This window comes from Gekko japonicus, unplaced genomic scaffold, assembly GCF_001447785.1.
Source record: "Gekko japonicus isolate JY-2015 unplaced genomic scaffold, Gekko_japonicus_V1.1 scaffold1204, whole genome shotgun sequence".
In the NCBI taxonomy this organism is placed as follows: Eukaryota; Metazoa; Chordata; class Lepidosauria; order Squamata; family Gekkonidae; genus Gekko; species Gekko japonicus.
Window position 1 is genome coordinate 174,193 of NW_015171540.1, and position 6,301 is coordinate 180,493.

Here is a 6,301-nt window from a genome sequence, read left to right on the forward strand (position 1 = left end):
GAACAAGTTACTTTATGGTCCTTATTGAATTTATACTTTGTATATATTATTGATTGTGTGTAGGTGAATATATGTATTAGCCATTTTGCCACATATATATGACCTCTGAGGAAGGCCTATTTGGCCGAAACACGTAAGGTCAAGCTTTTAAGCCCTTGGTATTGTAATGTTTTATATATAATTGTTGTAAATGGGTCCCTGTATATGTTTTAAAATTTGTTATTAATAAATACATGTATCTTTTTCCAGTTTTATTAGATAGGTTTTAATATTGGCCCTCTTCTTCACTAACCTTTGTTTGGTTCAAAAATAGACTCAGACATTGAGTCATGGGACAAGGGATGTAATGAGTGCCAGGTATCCTGACCTGATCCTCCACAAGCCCCGGTACAACAGTGGGAGAAATGCCACTGTCTCTAGTCAAGGGTCCACGTTGATTTTGCGGGTCCGTTTCAGGGCCAAATCTTTTTAGTTATCATGGATGCCTATTCTAAATGGCTTAAAGTGGTCCCCACGTCAAAGATGACTGCACTGACGGTGACAAATGCGCTGCGCTGCATTTTCGCCACTCAAGGGTTGCCAGACACTCTTGTGTCCGATAATGGGACCTGTTTTACCACCAAATAATTTCAGGACTTCTTAGTGACAAATCAGATTCACCACAGCACATCCGCACCATTCCACCCGACAATCAATGGGCAGGCCGAAAGAATGGTGTGGACCACAAAGAAAGCACTCAGCCACCTGGTGCAGGGGAACTGGAGTCAAAAGGTGACGTCGTTCCTCCTGCACCAGCACGTCACGCCGCACTCCGTGACAGGGCGGAGTCCAGCCAAGATGCTTATGGATTGGCGCCTAACAACGCTGTTAGATCGTATGCAACCGGACTTAACAACAAACCGACCACAGGTAGAGTCTCCGGACTCCGAACACGCTGAGGACTTCCAAGCACTAGAATCCTCAGGCATAGTCGAGGGCGAGCAGAGCCACGACTATGGGAATTGGCCATGGACTCTCAGTCCCATTAGGGATCAGGCTGAACCCACTAACAGGGAGCCTGAAGCTCTTCTTCCTACCCCTCCAACAGAAAGTGTAAGATGATCCCAATGGGCCAAGCAGTGTCCTGCTTACTTGAAGGACTACGTCTGCTCAAGGGTTGTCTCATCTTAGGGGGGAGTTTTGTTATGTATGGAATGGAATGGATGTTGTATTGAGCTTGAATCTAATGCAAGGTATTGTAAACCAACCTATCAGAACAAGGGAAGTTCTGGAGGGAAGCAAACTGATTGGCCTTTATGTACTAAATATGATTGGTTGTTATCTGGCATGTGGGCGTGGCTTGCCAAGCCCGGACTGTTTAAAAAGGGGCCTGTTGCTCAGTTGTTTGTCTCATTCTGGTTCTTCTGTTCTGGTTCTGTTCAATAAAGCTGTTATCACTGTTCACCTGCTGCCTCGAGTCTCGTATCTAACACCTCCTAAAGCAGCCATTTTGTGGCGGCACCTACCACACTGTGTCAGAATTCCAAAGGTGCCTACAGGCTCAAAAAGGTTGGAATACTGATTGCAGTATTCCAGTGTGGGTGCGTTCTGATGCGCCATTTGATCTGGTTTCATGCCAGTTCAGCAACGGATTTTATATACACGATCACACAGTCAACATCTGCCTCCCGTCCCCAGCCGTCGCTTTCTGGCTCAAAACTGCTTTAACCCACAGTATTTTGATACCAGGTCCCCAAGTAATGTTTTCCTGATTCTCTGGTTCCAGCCGCACTTTTCTGATGTCTGATCACTCCTGCGGTGTCGAGCCACTTCCGGTTGAAACCCCCTCCCCACTCGAAAGCTGCCCGAGGCTTCAGCTTTTTGCCTGGCATTTTTAAAAAACGTTGGCGGTGTGCACATAGGCGGAGGTTCACCACTATGTTATTAAAAACAATGTTTAAATAGTGCCTAGTTTTAGCCTTTAGACGAGTTCAGCATCTCAGGGAGGCCATTTTCGGCAGTAAACATTTAAAGGGAAGTGTTCCTTTAAAGTTTAAAGGGAAGTGTTACAGCAGTTGGGTTGAAGAGGAAATCACTGTTCTACAGATGGCTGCCTGTGCACATGCCCAAACTGAGAGAGAGAGAAAACAACACTGATGCATGTGGACGGCGGGAAGCAATGTGGCTGCGCAGTGATCCGGAACAAGGAGGTGAGTGTGATCGCGATTCTCCAAATTAAAAAAAACAACACATGGAGCCGGAGCAGTTTAACCCGCTCCCAGCACGCTGTCTGACCGCACCCTGTGTGTATTAGTGTTTTCCATTTGCAAGTGTCCTAATCCATCTTAGATGCAATAAAGAGACCTGTTGGATCTACCGGAATCTCTTGTGTGCTGGTGTAATATATCCAGTTCAGACCGCGTGGCCAGCTTGGGCTCTACGCGGTCAAGCGCAAACGTCGAGCTTCACTCAAAGAGACAATGGACTATGTGGATCCTAGCTCGCGCCAATCAGTGGGCTAGGTTCCCGGCCGAGAGCCTATGGGACTCTCGGCCACTGTAAATAATCTATTGGGAAGTGGGGAGGTGTTATGGGTGGCGGTTTCACAGGGAATATAAGCCGGCCTGCGAGCCGGCCAAAGTTGTCTTGTTCCTGATCTAATAAAGTACGCTAAGCTGAAATCACTCTCCATCTGCGTACTTTTCACTGGTGACGAAGGTGGGATCCATCGCCCTCTGAACAGAGACCACGTTCTGGGCATCGCCTTGAGTCTCCGCGCCGAGATTGCCACCGCTGCCGGCATCATGCGTTCTTCGAGAAGTGCTGCTCATTGCACCGCTCCCAGCTCCGAGCATCGCTCCGCTGACCCCGAGAGCAGCACCGCACTGTTCCTTCGCTACACCGCTAGTTCCCGCTGTTCACTTCCACGTGGAATGGTAAGATGGCTGCTGCATCAGAAAGTCTCCCGGCTTTCGATATCTCCCAACCCACGCAGTGGGAAACGTGGCTGAAGACCCTCGAGATCCATTTCACCATCCACGACATAGTGGATGCAGCTATGAAAAAAGCGTACCTTCTGTGCCACTGTGGCATGGAGGCCCATCTCCCGCTTAAAGACTTAATAGCGCCCAGGCTGACCAAGGACAAGTCGTACGACTCTTTGGTCAAGGCGCTGACCAACCACCTGTTCCCCAAACCAACTAAGTTTGTGGAGCGCATGGACTTTTTTGCGAAGGTCCAGGGCCCCGACAAGACTGCCTTGGATTTCCTGCCAGCTCTGCATCGGGGCGCCACCAGGTGTTCCTTCTCCAACCTGGCTGAAGTGCTCCTCAACCAGTTCCTTGTGGGACTAAGGGAGCCTAAGCTCCGGAGGCGGCTGGTCAGCCAGGACGACCTGGACCTAGATAAAGCGATCTGGGAGGCAACGGCTTTTGAGAAGGCCCACCAAGACCACCGCGCCGAAACAACTGTTGGCTCAGATGCCTTGGACGAGGACAAGATACTACAGGTCCGCCAGCGGTCCTCTCAGCGCCCACATCACTCGTCCTCCAACTCCGGCAAGGAGTCTTCTACCACTTCAGCTCCGTGTGCCAGCTGTGCAGAGGACCATGAGCGCAGGTTGTGCCGTTTCCGAAACACTGTCTGTAGAACGTGCAACAAATCGGGGGACATCTCCCGGGTTTGCCGCTCCAAGGGCCAATGCCAGAAGTCGTCCGCCCACCAGGCCAACGCCAGAAGTCGTCAGCCCACCAGCTGCCCATCGACCACCATACCCCCCTATCGGCCCACCACCAGCAATACCTGAACTTCGCCGCTCTACCAGCACCAGAAAGTTACCAGCCCATTTGAAGGACTTTGTCTGTGGGTGTATTGCAGACCAAGTGGGGGAGGGGTGTAATATATCCAGTTCAGACCGCGTAGCCAGCTTGGGCTCCACGCGGTCAAGCGCAAACGTCGAGCTTCGTTGTCTTTGACAATGGATTATGCGGATCCTAGCCCGTGCCAATCAGTGGGCTAGGTTCCCGGCCGAGAGCCTATGGGACTCTCGCCACTGTAAATAACCTATCGGGAAGTGGGTGTGTGTTATGGGTGGCGGTTTCACGGTGAATATAAGCCGGACTGCGAGTCGGCCAAAGTTGTCTTGTTCCTGATCTAATAAAGTACGCTAAGCTGAAATCACTCTCCGTCTGCGTACTTTTCAGCTGGCTACAATATTAGTGGGTGATCTGAAGCAGGATAGCTCACCTATACCCAACCATGACTCAGAGGATACCATCATTGGCTTGTTGTGATTCTCAGCCCTTCAGTTTAGGATTTAAGGTATTGCTAAATATGTCAACATCTACAGACTTGTAACTGTAACTGATGTAAGCACAAAAGTTGAATGAGTGCTATAGTACATATCCTGTTGATTCACTGTGCTGTGATTCAGTGGAAAAATTCTGGATTTTTAAAAAAGGCTAGGATCAGTTTCATACTGTGACCAGTTGTGTAGGCTGCAGGAATAAATCTAGAGCTCACACTTTCTCCCCCACCATATATGGAATCTCTGATATGAACTAGGAAAGCTATGTGCAAAAAAAAAAAAAACCCACCCCAAAAAAAAGATGGAATCATCCAATGCATGGAACCTTTTTGAATAGCATCTTACTGGACAGGTGGACATCGGAGTGTAGGGATCATTCCAAATTAGCTGTAACCTTTACCTGTCAGAGTACAGTGTGAGTCAAGCATGGGAAGATTTTTTATAGTGGTCTCATTTGGATGGTTTAATAGGTGAACCATGAATTTTATCTGTACACTTCCCAGCCAATTAATCATCCAGCTTAGGTCTGTTACCTGTATATGTTTCTTAGGAGGAAATATCTAGAGGATAAGCACGGCATGTGCTTGCTTTTTTGTTATTAATATTTTATTAATTTTTTCACAAAGTATAATCAAGTAACATTATAATTTGATATTGAATACATAACATTGAACAAAAACAGTGTATTAACTTATCAAGTAGATGTGTAAAACATGTACAAAGATTCAACATCTGCGAAATATGTGCAATAGAATTCAGAGTAACCAAACATCAATCTTGTGAGTATGTAATAACTTGGTGTTTTAGAGTTCTGTGTTTTTTGGAGAGATATCCCAGCTAAAACTTGTGGGTGGCCAGGCTAATCTCTTCCCTTATATAAAGCCGTAGTGGGGTCCAAAGTTCCAATGCACACCTACAGTGTTTGGGCGCAAGAACTGTCAGTCAGAAGACGCTGTCTGGGTTGGCTGGCTGCTTTGTGTAGTCCCGCCCATGTCAGCCCCGGCCAGCATCATTGACTCAGTCTGCTCTGGGCCTCTGACAGGAGAGGACCATCTGCAGACTGAGCAAAGGGACTGGGCTTCTACGGCTGGGCCGCTTCAGTGGCCCAGCCGGAGAAGCCCCGAAGAGTCGCTGGTAGACACAAGGGGACCCAGGTAAGGGGATGGAATTGCGCGGGAACCTCCAGGACAGAGCGGTGGCCAAGCTGCCTGTCCCTGTGCCTTTGGGTGGAGGTGTTCCTGGTGCGTGTGGAGGGGGAAGCAAGTCAGCGGCTGCCGCCAACCTCAGTTCTCTCCCACCCACTGCAGCCTAGGCCACTCTTCTCTGATTGGGCCAGTGTTTCAAGGTCATTTGCATATGGAAGCTGATTGGACTTCATTCCACACCTCAAACTCCCCCCCCAAGACAATTGGAACTGTCAGTTGCATATGTGACCTGGTGTATTCTGAGGTAAAGTATGTCCTCACTCACAACACATCACTTCCCCTTCAAAAGAAACAAACCCAATAACACAATCATGCCACACCACAAGCAGAATACCACAAGGCAAAAAATGATAGGAAAAGGTGCCAGCAGCCACCCCATTACTGCCACAGATATGTACCTGAGAGTGCTTCAGAGGATGGTGTGCAGGTCCCAGGTTCATGTTGTAAAAGCTGTCTGGGGGATTATGGACCATTCACACACTTTCAACCTTAACATACCTCATAGGGTAGTTGTGCGGATCATATGGGGGAGAGGAGAATGATGTCAGCTGCTTTGGTTCCCACTGCAGGGAAAGACTGAGAAAGACTGCCCTTTCCCTAGGCAGAGGCTGGGGGGGGATGTAAACCTGAAGACAGACAGGCAGATAAAGGTAGGCTGATGGTTGCCTGGAAAGGACATAGGGTTGCCAACTCCAGGTTGGAAACTTCCAGGATATTTTAGGGATGAAGCCTGCTGAGGGTGGGGTCTGAGGAGGAGGAAGAGGGGGACCTCAGACAGATACAATGCCATAGACCCCCATCTCCAAACAAG